The 23,289-nt window shown below is 37.0% G+C and overlaps 1 protein-coding gene across 9 annotated transcripts in view; it reads right to left on the bottom strand.

The window, feature by feature from the left end:
* PTPRN2 (protein tyrosine phosphatase receptor type N2) overlaps positions 1-23,289 on the bottom strand; it is a 667,916-nt gene that overhangs the window by 552,493 nt on the left and 92,134 nt on the right. The gene's annotated exons all lie outside the window — the stretch shown is intronic.

Raw genomic sequence — 23,289 nt, 5'->3', positions numbered from 1 at the left:
ATTTTAGCATGTCTGTTGAAACATAAGTCGAGACACACTTCTGCATCAAACAACAGCCTGAATTGGGTTTTAATTTCTACCTTTTTCCTTGTTCTCTAGCTATGAAACTGAAGACTTTCTGCATTAAAAATTGTTGTACCTCTTTAATGACGAAAGAAAAAAAAAGTTGAAGAATAACTGATATTGCAGATAGGGTCTCTTTGCTTTGGCTGAGAAAAAACTGCTACTCACTGAAAGGAAGAACTTCATAAGAACAAAGAATAGCTTTTTTCCTAGGTTTTGGAAAAGGATAAGGATTCAGCAAGTTCAGTCACTTGAACAATTCTTGAAATTTAGCTAATCCAAAGAAATGAAAGCGCTGTTTCTATTACTGACCTGAGAAAAAGGTTAACCATACCCGCAAGTCCAGTCTTTTCTGAAGTATTTGTAATGTAACATATTTCCAGTCATTTAGCAACTGACTTGCTAGCTACTTTGAGCTGGTAGCAAGAATCTTATTTCCAGCAGAAAACCCATTTTTGGATTTGTCCAAACGAAATTAAAGGAAATCAATAGCCTCTAGGAGCAGCTTTTATTTTTCCAGAGTGACACTTGTTTCCTCTGGTTTTTGGCTTAGAAAGCACCACACGCTGCTCTCCGCTTTAATCAGGCACTGGCATAACCAATTTGAAGCAGCCCAACAGTAGTCTTCGAATTAATTACAATGTCAACTACCCCTTCCCCTGACATCTGAAGAAGATACCTTGTGGCAGATTCTTCTTTATCTTTGTCTTCAAGAGTGATCCATGATTGCAATTTTCTTTTATCTGCTAGCTGGACTGCCAGCGTAACAGCAAGCCTGGGGACGTTTTGATTTTGCTTATGGTAACAACGCACACAGCAATATTTGGACAGCGTGCTAGCAAACTATCTGATTTTGACCTGTTCTGTGTTTGTGTCTACCACTGTCTTCATTTTACACAGTGCCATTGACAAGGTACTGATTTTTTCAGCATCGCAAACCCTAGTCGTCTTACCCAACTTGGCTTGAAAGTTGCTATGTCTGGATAAATAAATGCACCCTGGATTTGCACTGTCCCTTTGGGATCTGCAGCTATGCAGTAATGCACAGACTTTTGATAGAGTCATTTCTAGAAAACAAACCACAGCGAATAGTCATTTCCCTGTTTGTTTTGTTGTTGCTCTGTTGGTTTGTTTTCTGGGGGTTGTTCAGGTTTTTCAACAAGCAACAGTGCAATTTACCTGACTTTTTCAAACAGGTCTATTTTGCTTCACTAGTTTAGGGAAGCACACAAATGCACTGCCAACCGTGTTCTGCTTCTTTCCCTCAGTGAACCTTAGCAATTGCACAGATGACTAAAAGCAGCTGTGGAATCTATACACAGGCTCTAGAAACAGTATCTTTTCTAACTGCTTTTTAGTTATGTTTTATTCATAATTCAGTGATTGGTTTAAATTTGCATCTGGGCAGTCTCACATGCTTCCTAATGCTTCCATAGTCAAAATGCCCTGCTTTTCTGTTACCTGCTGTTGATTGCTACAAATGGGTTTAATTTAATGATTGTGAATACACACCATAATATTAAAAATGTTTTCATGTGCAGCCCAATGTAAATTTGAGCTAAAAATAAACGTTAAAGGCTTTATATAATAAGCAAAGCATCATAAGAGTACATCATACACTGGAGTAGCTCTCTTAAAATTATAACTGTATCGTGAGCATGGATGAATCGAGAACAATTGCAACACCTCTTCACCGAGTCTATTACATACTTTCTCTTTTCCTCATACATGAATCAAAAATAATTAGAGTCCTTACATCTTGACAGGTGGGGAAAATATCACTTTGAAGTGAATTTCCCAAATATTACTTGGAGTTTCATTTCAAAATATATAGGTAGTAGATATTTCAGCAAAGATCTGCTTAACTCACTCTATGAAGAGCCTGGGGAAACATACTACTACTACAAAGAAGCGCAAGACCAATCAATTCTGAAGTCTGCAAAAAAGCACAAACCTTCCCGTTCACATCAGCTTTCAAAAGTCCACTGAGAACTTCTCAAAACATTTTCCCTAATGTTAAAATTGTTCTGAAAGTTCATGCTATACAGAAGATTCCTTGTCACCTTTACCACCAAATGGCAGAAGACAGAAATCTACTGCTTTCTTACCTTTAGGGCCTCATAATGGGTCTCTCCTGACCCTCAAAGCTCTGAAAGATCCTAATTTTATAACCTCCTAATAAACATGAGATATTATTTGCATTTGCTCATTCAAGTTTTCACACAGGAAAATATTGCAGAAGACAAAAATAACCTAAAACCAGAAACAAGTCTGAAACAATAGAATAAAGTAGAAGAACCTTTAGTGAAATTTAAATCTGTATTTGATTTTTTACTTTCAAGAACTTTTGAAGACAATTTCACAGAGCAAGTGGCCCAAAACCATAATCTTTAATATCAGATCCTGCATGCCTCACTCTTTTCTCCATGTGAGAACTTTACAAGAAAGATATAGCTAGCAATCTCACAAAATCTACAAGAAAGTGATCTTTGAATATCAAATTCAAGTCTGCTGCAAAGCTCTTCATATGAGTTGCCTTCCCAATGACCAGCAGTGAATGTCAGAGTAAACATCCTTGAAAGATTATTAGAATCACACCTGTTTTAAGGCAAAGGAATGACTACAGATTATATCTGACTATCTACACATTATTATGAATACCACAGCATTAATCCACACTGTGTTCACAATTTAAAAGCCATTTTCATAACTAGAGTGACTAGTAAGAGTTAATGGTAATGGAAATTTTGATTTCAGAACACAAGATGGCAGCCTCCAAAAGGGAATAGGAAGTTGTCCCAAATCACTTCCAACAGTTACGGATCTTTTCGTAGTGACAATAGGTCTTGGATTGAGAGTCCAATCTTTATCATTGTTTTCATATAGATTAATCACAAAAACCATGAATAAAATTCAAAAAGTAAACACAAAACCAAGATGTGTTTCATTAAGAAAAAAGCCTATTAAAAGTAGCTTAAGGAAATATTTTGCACATTTCCATCTATGACTTCTCAACAGGCTTTACTTCCAAAGGCAAAAAAGCAGAATAGTATTCCACAGCCAAAATTTACAAGGACAACTCACTAAAACATGTATGTAAGATCACTGAAGAACTGTTCACATCTCTACCATGCAAATATTAATTAAATAAATGCTTCTTCCCATAAATGGCTCGATTTTATATACGTACAGCTATACTGTGGTTTACAGGGCAGCAGCTAAAAGCCAGATTTCAGTAGCAAAACTGGATTATACTGATTTCCAGTGAACTTCGTCAATGTTGCTGATTACACTATACACCATGCAAAGTAAAAGCCTAGCACAGTTTACTTTCTTCCTTAAATAATATGCAAAATATTTGTATTCAAACAGAAACATAACTCCACTGATAGGTTTTATCTTTTCTAACTTCTACCTAAGTCAGACAAGCTCTTCCAGACTCTCAAGTAGCAGATACAAAGATTAAACTACACATCTCATAAGGAAACATGGGGAAAAGAAGACCTAAAAAGCTGCTTCTTGACATTGCTTCAACCTCCATCCAGCTTATTTACATACAGTAATGATTCAATCATAGGTTGTACATACTATCACACAACAAAATACGAGTAACTATTCAACTCAGTTGTATTTGCATTCACATCACAATAAGAATAATTACTTAAGTCATTATTAAGCCATAATATCTTTAAAATGTATTACTAAGTCAAAATAAAATTAAATTAGAAAAGCTCCTCAGCTGTTTCTCATCTTAAACAAAAGATATTTCAAACCCAACAAACGAATACACCACAAAATTTATTACCTTAATGGCTAGTTAATAAAAAATAGACACTTTCCTCATCAAAGACAAGTCACACTTTCCATTCCTTTATAATCAAAACTTTTACTCCCCTTTCATTCCAGACACAAAGTCCTTTTCTACAACATTAACCACTAAGTCCTTGTCCAAAGACACATATTGCCATTCACTGCCCAGAGAAGAAGCCTAGCATTGTTTAGGCTAAATACCTAAGCCACTAAGTTGTTAAAGTTAGCCAAAATTAACCCCATATCCAAAGCTAGAGCATCCATCTGAACAGGACCTGCGGTTACAATAGTGAATAAAAATGTCAGTGACTATAAAATTAGATTTACAGTACTTGAGACATCAGTTTGGAATGGACAAGGAAGACACTGCAACAACAGGCATCCTACAAGAATCATTTCATCTGGAAAGTTTCTATACCATCCAAATACTTCCCCCACAAGCCATATGATACCTCAAATGATTTGCAATATAAAAGACCAAAGTGACAAAATAGTTTTATGTCTCAAAGTTTAAAGACAATTTAAAGCTTGAGGCTGGCATACAAGCTGAGTGTGTAGGCAGGCAAAATCCTTTGCAAGAGCAAGGCCTGAAGGATGCTGCAATGAGAATTGTAACTAATATAACAGATGGCAGAGCGCAGCATACCCTTGTATTCTGGCACATTTCAGTTACTGCCTATCATTTGGTTGCACCTGTGTCTTTCTCTACTCAAAGATTAAAGTCCTGGGAAGCTGAACATATTTTGCTTCCATTTTTTGTCTCTTCCACACAGTTCCTCTGGCTCTCGATTCTCCAAGGTCTCCACCCAGGCAAGCTGGCATCTCAGGAAAAATAGGATGTAAGTTCAGACCTTCTGAGATCAGACAGCCCATCACCCTCCTCCAGGCAGGAACAAGAAATCCCTAAACCATTCCTACAGGCAATATATTACCAGGAATCTATGTCTGTACTCATTTTCTCTAGGGTTTGAACATTTTCCTTCATGTTTTCCCTTAATATCCTTGATGCATATTAAACTACAAGGTTTCATTGTCGGTACAGGAATATCTTTTTAATTCCCTCTCAGGCTTTTGTTTTTCAGAACACCTATTTTTTCCATCAGTCTGTCTTCACATCATTCCTGCTTTGCTCGAACAGACCAATTCTAGCAACAAAATTAGGAATTTCTCTGGAATAAAGCCTCACAAAAGTGCTGACTGGAGTAGATTGATTCTCTACCATACATTTGATATAACATTCCCCCTTAAACATATCAATGGGATGCTTGATGTTTGTGCAATATGATGATGGAACTGACTCAAGCACAGCTTGCAATGCACTTTTTATCCCAGAGCATTTCCTGCTTCTTAGCCAGCCTTGCCCCTTCTGCATGTGGTACACTACAGGTAACTGCTGTACTTTACACTTTCCTGGATTACACTGCATTTATTCTAGGCTATTTCTCCTTTTTTTTTTTTTTTTCTAAGTTGTTATGGATTTCAAGCATGTCCTTGAACATATTGACAGGTCCTCCTGGCTTGTATGTCACTAGCAGATTTCGTAAGCCCGCTTTCAGCTGTATCATGCAAACCATTATAAAAACATTGAAAAGCACTAGATAAGCATCTCCTAACAAGCAGATATGGCTAGTCAGTAGCTGCCTCCATGGAGATATTCACTAGAGTCACAGGGTAAGAGGACTCAGTACAGGCAAAATCTGGTTATCCTGCTACCAACAGGGTTTTCACCAATACAGGTCCCATCCTGGAGTGGGTTTTGCACCATCAGTGATACATGCATCAAATTAGGAGCCTACATATGGACAGTATCTACACAACTTGTCTCAAAAAGTATCAAAAACCTCCTTAAAGCCATGATTTAATCATGTTTACTGTGTATGCTTAGCCCTGTGGCTTGTTATGCTGTCAAAGGATGAAATTAGGCCATATGAAATCCTTTGGGGATTATTTATTTGTTGGCAAATCCATATTGTCTCTTTGCTACCTTTTTTTTAAATCAGATGGAGTTTATAAAAAGGCAAGTGAAGTTCACATACTTCAGCCTTTTCCAAGAAACTTAACTTAAACTGAGAATCTATCTTCTCCCCATCTCTCATCCCTCTTTTTTGTGTTACCTCTACATCACCCTTTATTTTTCCTGGAACACCAAGTCTTCTCTGTAACTTCTCCAAGATTGCTGTTCTATTCTGGATCTATTCTGGATTGAATAAATTTCATTGCAAAGCACATGGAAATAGGTTGAGGCAATCTCAAATCATCTAACTTAAACGCTTTCTGACTTTTGCTTCTTTCCTGTTCCATCAGACTTGTTACTCCTCTGCTGCTTGTGTCAACTATGCAGAGCTAATTTATTTATTTATTTTGCAGACACAGTGTTGAAAGAGGCAGAACAAAACAGAAAACACTTTTTTCTATCCCGTAATCTTCTGTTGTTATCTTTCCATTGGGTAACAAAACAACTCTGTCACTATTCCATGCAGCAGCAGATGGAGTAAGAAGAGGAAGTAAATAGTCTCATCTAATCTAATTTTTCCTCAGATCAGTCACAATTTTATTGCATTGGAAGGTTTTAGGTTTTTAGTTTAGTTTGGCTTTTATTCCTAATTAGAAGGAGAGCTCTTACACAAACTGAGGAAAACACAAATAAAAAAAGCTCTGGAGGGTCTACCAGAATCTCAGGTCCCTGCTACCGTAGTGCTTGCAAAGGCTGTTCACAGAAGGTAAACACTGAAGTGAAATCAGGCTGCTCCTGTAGTAACCTGCAGAAATAAAAAGCAGGCATAACCAGAAGCTGAGGACAGCATTGTAGAAATTAGCTCGGCTCTGATTGCAGGAACCAAACAATAATCCTGAGAAGGAGAAATACTGCTGGAAAATGTATCAGTAACAACAAAAAAGCCACAGAAACTGAGGAATATAACAGTGACTATCAATAACAACTGGGTTTTGAGAGCACCTCTCCAGATAAATGGATATATAGGACTACTCTGGTTTGAGGGAAGGCTGTCAGCATTGCTCCCTATGTAAGCATCATTAAAAAGAATACCCAAACAAACTAGACTTCATCTTTTCTGCCCTCATTTCCTATGAAATGGTCTTATAGTAATTTACATATTTCAGAGTTTGGTAAGCATTTCAGTATTGGAAAATGGTTCTTCCATTACTTCAGCTTCACTGGTTTTTTGGTTTGTTTTTTTTTTTTCTCTAAGAAAATCCTTTGATTTCATTCTCAGAAACACATTTTAGACAAAACTAGAGTTTGGACAGGGTTTCTATATGAAATTTCATATGTCAATCTTTGGCATGAAAACTTCCAAAAGTGGAAGGAGGAAGGTATATTTACAGAAGTGTTTTATTTCACAAGTCAAATGTTTTTGCAGCAAATCTCTTTTTCACCCTCACTGAACACACTGGTTTCCACAGTGGAGCACATTCACATTTTTTAATGGGAATGAGCACTAATGCTGTCCAAGCCCCAGGACTGGACTAGAGGCCTTCCAAGGAAAAAGCACCTCCTGAAATCTGTGCAAGCCTAGGTGTCAGGTTTCCAAATCAAGTGTTTTGCTTCATAGGACTGCTCCAAATGCGCTACATCTTGCAAATATAAGCACAGCCAGAATCTCAGAAACATTTTGCCTTCCTTCAAAAAATCTATAATCACTTTTACACAGTCTCTATGTCTTTTCTTTACAAGAAAACATTCTGTCATACCAAATGTTCCCACACTATTGATATTTACATGTTCTGCAAATTTTGTTCCCTCAGGAATGGTAAAGTTGCTAGCTAATTAGGTCTCCTCCTACCACATGCTTTCCTCCTTTGTTTAATCATATTTTATGTCTCCCTCTTGTGGGAGAAGGACTGAGGTTAAACTAGAGAGTACAAGATAATATTTAAACCTACCACCCCTTTCCACAACGTACGATTTGAGAAATGCGCAATACATACATACATGGCTTCAGAGAACAATAAACTACACATTACAGTAATCTTTTGTTTGTTCAAATTTCAAAGGAACCGACTGGCCACATGACCACCAACTTGTAATATACACAGCACTGGTTCAGAACAGGGCCCCAGGCTTATAGTCAAAGAACAAGTAGGATAACACAGAGGAAAAATCCAGAAAAACTTATGAACAGTCACTACAGTCTACACAGACATATCCTTAGGGGTAGCGGCATGGACCAGATGACTTTCCATTCGCATTTCTTACCATTCCTTGGCTAGCCTTCCAAGGCTTTCTTGCAGAATAACAAATGTACCTATCTTCCTGAATAAACTCTCAAAGAACCAAATTTTAACATTCTTGTTAAACACAGCCCTACACTAGAAACTTAAGCCTTAATTCTTCGCAAAGAAATAGAGAGCAAGAGGTGAAAGTGAGAGTAACGAGGTATTATAGCAACGCTTAAAGATTTCCTTCCACCAGTGGGAATTGTGGGTGACAGCAGGGATGCACACACACCTGACCTACTTTTGACAGAAAATAAGAATGAAATTCTGTCATATATTTTGGTGTACAGAGATGTGCTGGAACAAACACAGAATGAGAAGCCATAAGCCATCAGCCTGGTCACTTTATTATCGGAACCAGGATTCAGAAAGACAATGATTGGGGTGTCATAACCAAGCATGACAGGAACAAGGGTAAGAGACACAGATAATTTTACTTTGTAGAAATCAGTGGGATTTATGCATCAATTTGATGTAATCCAGCATTTCCACAGAGTAATTCTCATAAACTAAAATGGACCAATTTTTGCTATTTTATGACAGATCAACCTGCCTTAATAAGGGAGTTTTAAATACTTGGTATCATAAAGTTTCTGTGCTAGTATTCAAAAAAAAATTATTTTGCAAATAAATTGAGGTCTAACCCACAAGAACCATAAAATGTTGTACATGGTAAAGTCTGAATATTGTAGCATCTCCTACGAGATCTATATGCCCTGTAAAGTGAATTACAAATATTTTCAGAAATTACACATCTGCTCTAAAACGTCAGATCTTGCTGACACTAGGAGAAACACAAGAAGAGTTATGGGAGCAGCATGTGACAGCTGAAAATTCTCCAATGAGTACATTTTGATTAATATTGCTGCTGCGTTCACTAATGAACAACAGGCAAGGTCACAGTAATTTCAGTAGTCCTGTATACTACAATCTTCATGGCTGTATAAAGCAAGCCCCATATTTTACAGGAGCACTTCCAAGATGAACTAAAAATACTTTGGAAATAGTAATAGTATACGTAAAACTCTGAAACTCACCTCGTATTTGGATATATCAAGTTATAAAAAAATTATACCTTATTTTCTTATGAAAGAGCAAAATATCTTTAAAGTATTAACATTATTACAGTCATTTTTCTCTCTATAGAACACTGTCTTGCAAAATTTTAAGAGCTAAAAGGCAATCAACAACTTTAACCCAATGAAGCAAAAGGGTCTGAGGATACAGACTACCTGGAAACAAAACTGGAGTATTATGCAACTGTGTCTACTGAGACAAGCTTAATTAAAGTGTGTCTGCAAAAACACTCTACTACTTTTTAGCTGAGAACTAAGTTATAAAACACCGGAAACCCATATGTTACATATACCTACCTGCCACTCAGACACGTCCTATTTACACAAGACTTATCCTTTGATATTAGATGAGCAGTGAGAAGTCAGTAGTTTAATCTGCATTTCACAAGTTTTGGAAACCAGCATAAGAGAATAACAGTTTCTTACTGTAGCCTTACCATGACAAGCCCATAACAGTATGGCCTCCCTACATATTCCTCACTGTCAAGCTAAAATTTATCTCAACTCGTTAACAGATGAGTGACTTCTATCCCACAATGCAGAACACTGACACTGAACCACCCCAGCTTGCTTGCAACAAGCGTTATCACCAAGGAAAAGAGTTCTTCCTCCAAACTCCCCTCTCCCTTCAGTCATCATGAAACTCACAAGGAATAGTCTGTTCAGCCAACAATTTTACTTAACACTCTTCTAAGCAGCTTAAGAATGCTTACATTACCTTATATATTCAATGCCACCTCATTTTACTGTAGTTTATATCAGCTGCAACTCTTTTTAATCTCAACCACTCCTATTTGCATAGCTAAACAGAAAACAGACTGCTGCAGGGGAAGGAAGAAGGAAATAATGCACTTTATGCATTTAATACCTGGCCATCTGGTACCTCAGAAACGTGTTCTTCAGTACAACAAGAAAACAAAATAAGGGAGCCAAAAGCGGTTTTGCTGCAGCCAAAATGCATTTATTCCATACAAACAAGGTAACTGACAGACAATGCAGAGGATATACACACAATTCCAAACACTAATATACAGGGATTATATGAAGAGAAATAACATAGGTAAGCAGTGTCAGTGAAAACAGAATAAAGTCTCTGTCCCTGACATACTTAAGTGATTTTTTTTTTCTATTTTCTCTTCCGTATGTCACTAAAAGAGGGGGGGAAAACAACCAAAACCAAAACAAGCAAACAAACAAAAAAAACAAAAAATAATAATAATAAAAAAAAACCAAAACAAACAAAAAAAAACAACACAAAAAAAAAAACCAAACAACCTCAAACCCAAATAAATGCTGAAGGTGTTTCCCTTCAGCTAGAGAAGAAAAACTAAGAAATGAAGAAATATTTATTGGCTTCAGCATCCTCAGCTACATTCGCTAGATGTCTTTGAAGAAACACATAGATAGTAGGTAGAATTTCTCATTAGCATGCTACACAACCTTATTACCAAGAAGAGGCAGCCATTCTACTTTGAAGAAAAGCCTTAAGACAGTTACAGATAAATGGGTTTATCTGTAGGGAAAGGTGGTGATTGTGTCACAGGGAGCGATGAGATTGGAGAAGACCTTTTACAGCTTCCAGAAAACTCCTGAACCTATCTTAATCCCTCTCTTTTTGCCACCTGAAAGATGCATGAGAAAAAAATCACTGAGCTGTGTCTGCCATGAAGCCACAAGATGCTCTGGCAGAAATCTGTTCAAAAGAGCAAATTACTTAAGGAAGACCTTTCCAGCACTTCTACATCGTAAACACAGATTCCTCTAAACTTTAAGAAAAAGCCTGTGTGCACACAACTGATTTGCCCACTGCTGATAGCAAATACACATGTGGAATATGCACATGTGGAAGGCCATGCAACTTCTGGAAAAACAACTTTTTCCTGAAGATCATGTTGAGACATATTTTATTATTTCAGACACTGACCATACACCCAGAAGCTTAGATTTTGAACAAAAACTAGGAGTCTTCTTTACAACAGTATTGATTTTATCTGATACTCAATCCACCACTTTTTAGGGGCTTCATGATAGCCACAAGAGCTATAACTATCACATTTCCCCATATTAATGATTCTTTAAATACAAATGAGTTTAAATTTTTTTTTTTCAGTTACCATCTGCATTAGTCAGCAGCTACAATTCTGCAATTCTTGCCTCAGAACCCAGTAACTGATGATATCAAAATATCAGAAATAGAGTGTTGCTACTACACCTGGATGGGACAGAAACAAGGAAGAACAGGATGATTCTGGAAATAAAGGTAAAATTTTTCTGCATAATTTAACCTGGGCAAGTTACTGGTTTTAATAAAAAACACTATTTTTGATATGTGAGTTTGCCCAGATTAGGAAGTTGTTTGAAAACTATTATTTTTACTAGAAATACCAAAATATTTTGATGCTATCAAAACCAAAGACCTGTAGCATTTCAAGATCAGAATCTCAGTTTTTACTGTAAAATGATGCTTATACGTCACTCAATTGTATAGAAACCGTATTGAAAATGCAAACTGAAATACTCAAGGAAGGCAAAGTGTCAGCATACAACCTTTTCTTCCAAAAAAGTTTTTTAAAAGACATTGGCTTAGTGTTTAACTCTTTAAATTCATTGTAAACAATAAAACTTGGCTAGACATCACAAAAGTACAGTCTTCAGTTGTCACAAAGGAGGTATTACTTCTGCGTGCAATACTAAATCAACATTCTCATTGCAGTTTGTTTGCGCTTCTTACAGACACACATTTCTGTAGACATATACTTGTATGTTTATGTACACTACTGAACCGCGTTTTATAGGTCTATTATCAACTACACCAAAATTAAAAAAGCAAAGTAGAAGAAAACTACCAAATGCTCACCAGAAGCAGAATGTATCAGGACACTCTGGCCTATTATTTTATAAAGAAATATATGAAAGCAATAGATGAATACACTTAGCAGCTTGTTCTGGCAGAAAAGAAGGGCTTTCCAGGACACATCAAAGTTGCTATGAGTGCAAACAATGGTAAAATGACAAAGGTCATGAACCCTTCATAAGGGAAAAAGGATGAAGTGAAGACTGGATTCTGGAAAGACCAATTTCATTGTCCCTAGAGATATGGTAGGTAGATAAAGTCAAGTTAGTAAGTAGGAATATGAAACAGCAAGAGCACAGTGGGACAGAATTCAGAAAGATCAAAGTATAGTATATAAAATAAAGGAACAGGTAAAAAGGACATGTAGTAAAGACAAAAATAGAATGAAAACAGTCAGATGGTTCAATCGTCCCCAGTTTCTCTATGGTTGGTCAATCACCTGTGATCCCTCAGGTGGTGGTTCAGAGCATGGTTCATATATAGTAGCCGAGTAAAGCAACAAGGGGTAATGGTTTTAAACTACAAGATGGCAGATTTAGACTAGATATAAGGAAGAGATTTTTTTCATAATGACAATTGTGAAACAGTGGAACAGGTTTCCCACAGAGGTGGTAGATGCCATATCCCTGGAAATATTCAAGGCCAGGCTGGACAGAGCTCTGAGCAACCTGATTTAGCTGAAGATGTCCCTGATCACTGCAGGGACTTTAAGGGTACTTTCCAACCCAAACTACTTTATGATTCTATGACAAAAGAGACCCACGTAGACTGGAAAAAATGGTATAAAAAAGGACCATGATTCAGTAAGAAGAAATGTGAGGTACTATACCTATACCTGTGTAGAAATAATCAGCTGTACAAGATACAGAATAGTTGTCTTGGATAACACTTCCTGATAAGAAATTTTGGAATTGTAATGGATTACCTACAACATTATGAATCAACATTATCACACCCTTACAAACCATGAGTTTAGTAAAACAATATATACAGTTTCTAAGGTGTCATAGAATCTAAATGCAAGCTTATATTCCAGTTCAAGAGCAGACGGTAGATGGAGTGGGAATCTGGCCGAGGTTTCTGCTCCACTTATCCTAGCACCTAGTTCCTGAAGCACCTCAGTCACATGTTGTTTGAATGGGAGACCACTCTCAAAGATTAATGGTACATAGGAGATAATCTTTCAGGGACTAACGGAGGGCTTAGAAGGGCAGCTCTTCTCATATAGGAATTCTTTTCAGCAAAGGGAACATCTACATTCTTTCTAACTAGTTTGAAGCTAGCTACATCACAGGGACAGGTCAAATAAATGACGACAACTTGAATTTCCCTTCGAATGATGATGTGGAGAAATACATTAACAGCAAGGTAAGGAATTTAAATGACTTTGTATACTTTAGAACATATTTACAAATAAACCTCTACAAACTTGGGTGACATTAATAAGTTTTGCATCAAAAACAAGACTTGTCTTTAGTGGAAAGATAATAGGGATTATGATTCTGAAGTCATGCAAACAGCCTTGAATTCTCTTACCACAAAATGGTCATAAAGGAAAAAAAAATAGTCTGTATTTGGAGAATCAAAGAAGTTGCATAAGGGAATGCTGGTGCTCTGTATTTTCTTCAGGAAGCTTAGGAAAAAAGTCTCCTATAAGCCCCATGTCATCACATTTATGCAGGCAGTGAAACAAACAAACACGGTAAGTGTGAAAGTCAAAGTTAGCAGGATTAAAAGTTTGTTCCAATTACAAGGCAGAATTGAAAACTTCAAGTGAAGCCCCTAACTGCAGGATGCTATTGAGTTTCCACAACAGGGATGCAAATTGTACAATACTTTGTAAAAGCTCCATTCATTTCAATTTGAGCAAATTGAGGATTTCACTCTAGATTTACTGCTGTGCGACATTCAAGATTCGGCAGGTACTGCCAAAATACTGGCTTTGTATAATACATATTCTTAAGAGACTGTTTTATCATGGTGTGTCTTTTGTGGTGCGAGAGGTGGAAACAAAATGGTAAATGTCAGCAGGTACTTGGACTGTGTTTGCACTATGACAGCTCCCAGAATAATACAGAACTTGGTATCTTGCAATGAAGATAACTTTATGCACAACACATTCCTAGAAAAGCATGTGTGTGCATCCCGAAAAAAACAAGCCACATCTTATTGCATGTCACCACTATAGAAAATGGCTAAGGAACTCTAACTCAACAGCAAGAATTTCATTCTGCTTTGAGATTCCTTAAATGGGGATCCTTAAGATTATTTCAGAGCTATCAAACAACAGCTTTTAGTCATGACATGCCAGCTGAACCTAGTCACTGGAACTCAGATAGGTTCACTTACAGGATTAAGACTATATTGATGTAAGGAAGGAAGCTGTGCCTCTCTAATGACAGATGAAATTTTTTATATACATAAAACTGATCATTAAAAGTGAGAGTTCTATAAATTCACTTCATAGCAGGTTTCTTTTGTCCATTCATTTTCTGGTTTGGAGGAGAGAGAAGGGGGAGGGAGTTTCGTAGTGGGTTTTTTTGGTTGGTTGGTTGGTTGGGGTTTTTTGATTGTTTTGTTTTGCTTGGGTTTGTTTTGTTGTGTTGCGTGGGGTTTGGGGGTTTTGTTTGGAGTTTTCTAATTCTACATATTCTGTCAATTTCTGTACAAGTAAATATCAGGAATCAACATATTCTCAAAATTCAATTTGTATAGCTGATTCAGACTCTTACCAGCTCTTTAGGTGTGTTATGTAAGGTGGTTTTTTTTCCTCTCCTTAAAAGAGATATTGTTATAAGTCTATTAAAATTTGTAATTGGAAATCCTTACATGGAAATTAAACTACAAGTTTTTAACAACTTTTTTTTTTTTTTTAATGAAAGATATTTTCATTCCACAACACAAAAATACCAGGTTTATGTTGGGCAGAGAATCAAATAACCATGTAAAATTACCAGTCAGGGATGTATCATAACCAAAACAATGCCAGACAATTTCTTTTCACAAGTAGATGTAGAAGGAGACATGGCAATTTCTGATACTCAGTTGGTAACTCAAACCAAATAAAATTACTTTCCCACCCTCACAGCATTGATGCCATCCTCATCTGCATAATACAAACAGAACATGAGCATACTTCTCCCAGGAATCTTTTTAGAGGAGAAGAAATGCTTCCAATTTATTAGATATATTTAAAAACTTCAACAAAACCTAAGAGATCAATGATTTAAATAATCTTCTATATGACAAACAAGTCAAAGTGGATCCCTCATTTATCACACTTATATTTCTATGACTTCCATAAAATGTCCCTTATCTGAATTATATTCTCTACAGTAAATCTTTACTATTTCTATGAATTTGTTAATGATTACAATTTTATATGTATATACCTGTGAAGTCAGTTGGATTTTGACTTACGATAGACCAAGGGGAGTAGCAAAAGAGATAAAACTAGTCCTCCTCAAACCAGCAGTTTACTCAGCCAATATTCCTGCCAGCTGACTGCCTATGTAATTACAACACACAGGATTCTTTAGAAGATTAAGGCTTTTGAAGGGAATATTTTAGTTCCGTTATTAAACCTAAGGACATAAGGTGACAAAAGCATTATATATGCGCTAAATTTCCTACTACAAAAAATACCTAATATAAGCACGTATCTAGACTTCTAAAAGTACCTTTTGATTATTTGATGACTATACATATAAAGGAAGTTTCTATACCTTATAGAGCTTCTGGCCTTTGGTGACTTCTAATCACACACATATTAGCAGTGCATGCCTGGGTAGCACTGCTGTAATTTGAAACTAAAACAATGCTTGCATCCCACCATGAACAATATTAATTAAAATCTCTTTTGTGTTTTCCCTGAACTCTCCTCCTGACATTTCCAGGTAAAGTTAAATAAAAATGTATGCCAATATATAAAAGCAAGCTATTGGCAAATACATCATGTAACTGAAGTACTGGATGCTGATTGTCAATTTAAATGGTTTCCCTTTGGAAACCATGGGTCTTCACACAATTTCATATTATGTTATTTGTTAATAACAATAATCATAGCAGGGAGTATTTGCACATTTGACAAGTTGATAATATCACAAAAGATACACGCATGCTTTCTGGGATATTAAGTGTAATACCAAGGAGGAACTCGCTTGTGCTTTTGATGTTACAGCTAAGGAAAAAAAAAAAGGTGAAAAAATTAAATTCAAAGTTTTCAGAGGAATTAAACACGAGTGAAAGCTTGATATACAAGATAAAGTCATAGAGCAGAACTGTCTATATTTTTTGTTTGTAATAAACAAAATCCCTGTGCAGAAATTCAGTATCTGAAAAAAGTTTCATATCTCCTGTTTAGGTCTTTGAAGCCAATTTAGTTGCTGGTTGATATTGGGTTGGTTTTCAGACCACTGACCAAAGATCACTACTTATGTACACAGTATTGTGGAAAAAAAATAAATTAAAAAAAAAAAAAAATCAAACTGAAACTGAAGTCACACATTAAAATATAAAGTAGCCCTTATTCATTAAAACTGAGAGACCCAGAACTTAATGGCATCTGACGCTGCATTAATTACTGCCGATATGACAAATGGGAATATTTTATAAAGCAGCATTACTGGATATAGTACTTTCCAGCCTTTGAAAAAGGGTGGGAGATTGTAGTTGAGGGAAGGAAAGTATCAGAAATATACAGAAGCTTTGGTTAATGCTGTGGTAAACACCTGTGGAGAGTTATGACAGTAAGTTCTGCAGATAAATGTTGCAGTACTTCAGGTTAAACACTTCCACTTCAAAAATATTAAATTATTTAGGCCAGCCAGAAATACCAAACAGCTTTCCACAAAGTACTTCAGTATTTGCACAACAAATTTTCAACAAACCCACTTACAAGTAGCTGTAATTCCCACAGTACTGATGCCAGTGTATTCAGTGATGATACAGCCCAATGATTCATAAACAAATGTGCTACTAGGTGGCTTAATTGCTGCCCTTTTACTAAAGCTAAGAGAAGCTTTTTGAATCAGCTCTGTAAATTCAAAAGTTTCCAAATCAGTCTGCTGCACAATCCCAAAACAATGCACTCCTCTGCTCATTGAATAAAGCTCCTTACTCCATCATCAAATGCCCTCGGACTGACTTACATTAGCTCAGTAAAGGTCACCTGAGAAAAAAAAAATACAAAACTTCATCACAAAAGCATTGTGTTTGGTCACTAAAAGGAAAATAGGAACTAGATGATTTTAAGGTCATAGAATCGTAGAATAGTTAGGGTTGGAAAGAACCTTCAGATCATCCAGTTCCAACCCCCCTGCCATGGGCAGGGACACCTCACACTAAACCATCCCACCCAAGGCTTTGTGCAGCTCGGCCTTGAACACCGCCAGGACTGGAGCATTCACAGCTTCCTTGGGCAACCCATTCCAGTGCCTCACCACCCTCACAGTATGCTTAAGATCCTAAAATATAGAGGGGACTTGCAGCTCAAATCAGTCATATTCCATGGGTATGCTCAGAAAGTCATAAAATTTCTGTATCTTGGCAGGGAGGAATCACAGCATACCCTGATAGCAATAACCAGATAATTAAAACCAAAACATACATCCTGATTGACCTGAAGACTCTACAACTGCTTGTGGGTCTGCTTCTGTGTGCTAGCATAAATCGTAGAATCACAGAATCATAGAATAGTTAGGGTTGGAAAGGACCTTAAGATCATCTAGTTCCAACCCCCCTGCCATGGGCAGGGACACCTCACACTAAACCATCTCAGTACTAAGTCACCACGAGTGGTGCTGCAACTGAAAGTTCAGCCAATGCCCAGAAAATACCAGTATAGTCCCATATTTTTCTGCTTTAAAAACTATGACCCCCACTCCCATGATTTTTGGTAACAAACTACAATGCCTCTGAATAAGCCAGGAGCCCAGTGCACTCAGTGTGTTGAGAGCACCAACTGGATCTAAATGCTCTAAGTAAGGGTATAGTCAGTATCTCTCTAAAAAGCAGTTCTAGGCTAGTAGGAACTGAGGCAGTTACATCTATGCATATATAAATACACACATATATATAGCCTACAGACTAGCACTTCTGCTCAGGAAACGAGAAACTTGAGTTCTTCAGTCTGAAGACGCTCACTCCCTTACCTGCCACATCACAGGACAGTCCCTACTTATTAGGCTTTAGGAGAAGCTAGGACAACTCGCCTTTTTGCTGAAGCCATGCCAACGAATAGAAAAGCTGCATGGAGCCAGAAAGAGAGCAAAAGGAAAAGCGTGACTGTACACCCTAATAGGGTCTCTCAACTGGAGACAGTGCAATTATTTCCAGCCTCTGCTCCCAAGACTGTTAATACATTGTACGTTAAGTAGCTATTCAGTGAAAATTTGACATAATCTTGGGAACAGGACTCAATCGCAGCATAACCATGAGTACAATCCTGTTCCCTCTTGTCCTCTTTTTCTAGCTTTGCAAATCTTGTCATCTTTTCTATATAATGGCTTTAGCAAAAGGGAAAATCTCTTAGCTCTGCACAGTCTGTAGCTTAGTAATTATTGTGCTGACCCTAGGAGTTAATAACATCTTAGACCGTACTTGTGGGTGTTCCTGCTGACACTTCTTAAAATGTTAGCATGTCTAATCAACAGTGGTTTGAGAAGCAAAGGGTGCAAGGCAACAGCTACTAGTGCCAGCAAAGGGCTACCCTCTCTGGGTCCTTGTGGTATCAGGCTCCTTGGCCAAGGCTACACCATGTTTTGTTGTTCACCTGCCCAACATGACCAGTACTTGCTTTATCTAATTTGAGCAAGTTTCCCTCACAGGGGGGAGGTTTTTGATTTCCCTTCTAGACAATGAAAGGAAGGGGACAACAGCTATCCTGTGGAGTACTGACTACATTAGGCACCTTGTACCTCTGTCCTGGGGGGAGTAGGCCAGGAGCCACCAATCACTGTTAAGGGACTGGCTGAGCATCAGTCAGCAGGTGGTGAGCAATTGTATTGTGCATCACTTGTGTTTATTGGGTTCTATTTCTCACTCTCTTTTCTCTTTTATTATTATTACTATATTTTATTTCAATTATTAAACTGTCTTATCTCAGACTGTGGGTTTCACCTTTTTCCAATTCTCCTCTCCATCCCACCAGGACAGAGGGAGGAATGGGCAAATAGCTACACGGTGCTTAGTTGCCTACTGGGGTTAAACCATGTCAGCCTGCCAGTTCTTTTGTTTTGCCTGCCAGTACTAGAAATCAGCCATCAGCTAAGACAGCATGGATGGGATTCACGTGGTGACAAGCAGGCCTCATGCACAGAGCAGACCAAATCATCCAATCCACTTTTTCAGAGCTCTAATCAAGGGAACAATTTATCTCTCACAGAAAAGATCTAAAGCATGTTAGATCAGTTGTCACGTAAAAATGACTACTTCACTCTCAACTATACAGAAGCCTTTGGACATCCAGCTCATAGACTGATATCCAAACTGCAGATACCCAAGGTTATGCCTGATGAACCACTCCCCCCACCCAAGTCTCTGAAATGCAGCTTTCTCTGACTTTATCCTTTGGCCTCCCATATGCTGACATGAATATACTTGACCACAGACCCACTCTGGGCCAAAGGAGAATACAAGCCAATCCCCAAAATACACTGGGTTATTTCATAGTGCTTTGGGTAGGTTTAAAATTCAAGAAATATTGGATGAAATCTTATAAACTTAAACTTTCTCCTTCCTCACTCCCTACTCAACTCCCATTAATTTAAATAGTAAATTGAAGTGACTCATCAGAATAGTCCAAGTACTTATCACAAAGTTGTAGTACAACCATAAACTTAAATCCATATATAGTATCCAACGGGGAAAAAAAAGAGCACAGTTCACTCATTAGATATAGTGAAAAATTTCAAAAGCCAAGTTTTTAAAAGGAAATGAAGCACACAGACACCTACTTTATTACATGTTAGAGAAGATGTTTTTCAAGTTCAAACGTCGGATCGCACCTTGCTGATACCATCAATGTTCTGGAATAACATTCTCTTCAGGGCCAATTTTTTTTTCAAAAAGAAGCATAATTGGATGGACTAGGCTAGGAATGGCTATCATAGATAACATACATGGTAAAAAGTCCAAGAAAGCTGAAATAAACCCGTAAATTATTCCAAGACAAAATTAAAGCAGAAAAGATTAATTAAGAAACCTGACTAGAATGCTTCCAGAACTGAGGCACTGGACTGTTGATCATGAAATAAATGTGCTCTACAAAGCAAGCATGAACTAAGAACTAATTTATACTGAGAGAATTCGATCCTGGGTCACTTTCTTGCTCAAATCCTTTTCTATTCAGGGCATTTTAATGAAAATCCTCCCCCCCACCCCCGTATTATGAAGTGCAGCTCTACTAGTAATGGCGAGGCTATGATTCATACAATAGCTCCTGCCCTAGGAACTGGGTAATTTAGATATAAAGAGGTCAAATCTGATTAAGGTCATATTAAAAATGTTAGTGATGGCTCAAACTCCATCATGACAAGCTGCTTCCCCACAGTAGCACGCAGCTCAGAAACAGGTCAGAAACAGTGCAAAGCATGATTTGTCTGGTTCCCAAATTATACTCCAAATCTCCTTTATTGCATTTACAAAAACCTTTATTCCTGAATTATAGTCTGTGTGCTCCTATGCACTGATACAGCAAGTGATCTAAGCTGCTTCATTGCATTGCAGCCTTCATCTCCATTCCTCTGTTCATATCAGCTACTCAATACTGCAGAAAAGCTCATTCAACTACAAATATTTTGTTTTTCCAGGTAGTCTGTCTTATTTGAAGGCAAGCAACAAATAGTCTCTTTACCTACTTTCAGCATATGCCAACCAGTTCATATTAAGGCTGCCTTTTTGCTTTGAAGAGGTCCTAATGCATGCATTTGCTCAACATTAAAATACTACCACACTGCAATCATGCAATCTCACAATATTCTTTGATAAATTGAACAAATTGAGTCTCATGCGCCTTAACATTTTCTCAAAACTAAAATCATTTCAGCTACTCTCCATCTCCATTCCAATTTTTGACAATAACTTTAAACACTGGCATGACAGTTTTATGCAACATTTTCATACTAAACTTACCATTAGACCTGATGAAAGTTAAATTAAAGGCAACCCCAAGTCCCCAGATTACTCTTTGGTCTCACATCAAGACTTATACTAACCAGTTTTCTGGTATGATACCAGAGTAAAAGCCTATATCAAGTTGGTTTCCTCCTATCTCCATTACTGAGGAACTGCTTGGGAGACTCTCCTCCCGTTCTGCACAGCATGCATTTCCCCCTTTCTAGAACCACATCTTTACATTTGGGTGTACCAAAACTATTTGTGCTTGAAAATACAAAAGCAGACATGCGCCCATCAAAAACCATTCTGCCCACTCCTTGTGTCATTTTCAATTATTTATTTTTAGGAAAGAAATTACCTAATTTTTCCTTAATAATTTGTAAAACTGAGTAAAGCTGAACCCTACTTTAAAATCCAGTTCATTACTAGTTTGACATTGATCAACTCTGGCTGAGAATAAGGCCAAATCAACCAAGCCATACTCCCACTTTCTTTCCTAGCTCTACTTCAAAATCTTTCAGCTTTATGACATTACTTAAAAAAAAAGATGTACATATCTGTCAGTTAAGTGAACTTATACCATGGCTAGATCTTTTTCCAATAGTTATACCAGATTCAGGCTGTTAAATCTTTTAAGGATTTATTATCCCATTAATAACAGTGACATTACAGATGGGGATTTTTTTTCCTTCACAAGAGACCTTGGAAGGCAAGAGAGAGCACAGAGCACGAGAAGATAATTACATTCTGCAGAACTGTAAAAAAATATTTAACTTCATAAATATTTTTAAATAATGTAATTAGTATTTTCATTTAAGATAATTTAATTAACATAATTTAAATATGTTAAAGCAGCAGAAATTAAGAAAACTCAACAGAAGCTGTATAGATCCACATTCTGGTATCAACAACTGTATCCTCACATCAATGTATTTGGTGTCCTGGATATTAGATTATTATTGTTTTATTTATACGTCTCACATCCCTGCAGTCCCTGTCTGTCTCCTTTTGTTCTCTATGTCCACTGGAAGTAGGCAAGCAAGCTCATTTCTCTTCTGCTTGGCACTGCATCTACTACACAACTGAAGCTCCTTGCAACTGAAGCTATATAAATAGTGATAACATTCGAGTGTGCAAGATCTGCAATATGCGTTGATTATTCATTTACAGAAGCATACCATGCCTGCAAATTAGGATGTTTACAATTGCTTACTACTGAATTAAAGAAACAAACAGAACAAAACCAAAATAAACTAAAAAAAAATCGTACCCCAGTCCAGCTTTGTGTTCATTACAATACATTGCTATTACAAATCTAGTTAGCTTCATAATTCGCTTTCGGAGAACTTAAACTAATGCTTCACTTGAATTTAGGTCTCAGTTCCATTGCAGATGTTCAGCATGATGCTTGGTTAAAGGGTCTGCAATTACATTCTGTAGATTTGTTCTTAACTGTCAGTTCTATTATCAATAAAGCAGAACTAAGCTCTGACTCAGTGTCATCCCTGCCCTCTAGACTTATGCATGAACCTGAGCTGTATGCTTGGGAAGGAAAAAAACCTACTGTATGAGAGCTTAATGTAATGAAAATAGAAGGACAGTTTTAAGAATTTCTTCTTTTTTATATATGCATGCATTAGAGAGATATATATGTGTGTATATATATATATTGGGGGGAGGTGCTTGTTTCTAAAGTTTGCTAAATATAATTATGATACTGTACAACTACACTTGTTTCTGTTGCCAGAATCTCCCCTAGCCCCCAAAATACAAACAAAAAAACCCCCACCAAACAAAAAAGAGAAAAAAATAAAAATTAAAACAAAATAAATAAAATAAATTAGAAAAAAAGATAAAAGGTTGCCCCTTACCCCAGAAGGGCTGTGACGTGGCATTGCTGCCACCTGCATTACTGCAAGATTTTTGTTTAATTTACCAAATTATTACAGCTTTGAGTCTAGAAACGAACAAGTAATTCTAAAGAAGCCTCATGACTCCCAGCATGTAAATACTTGTCAAAATGTAACTTTTTTTGTCAGTGGCATTTTATACCACTATGAAATGATTCAAAGTCTACTGAAGGCAACAAGAGTTTGAGACATAGTACAGCTGGGCACATCCCGCACTGGCACA

Source organism: Lathamus discolor, chromosome 2 (assembly GCF_037157495.1).
Source record: "Lathamus discolor isolate bLatDis1 chromosome 2, bLatDis1.hap1, whole genome shotgun sequence".
Taxonomy (NCBI): Eukaryota; Metazoa; Chordata; class Aves; order Psittaciformes; family Psittacidae; genus Lathamus; species Lathamus discolor.
The sequence above is the reverse complement of the archived record's forward strand: the minus strand, read 5'-3'. Positions and strand labels throughout refer to the sequence as shown.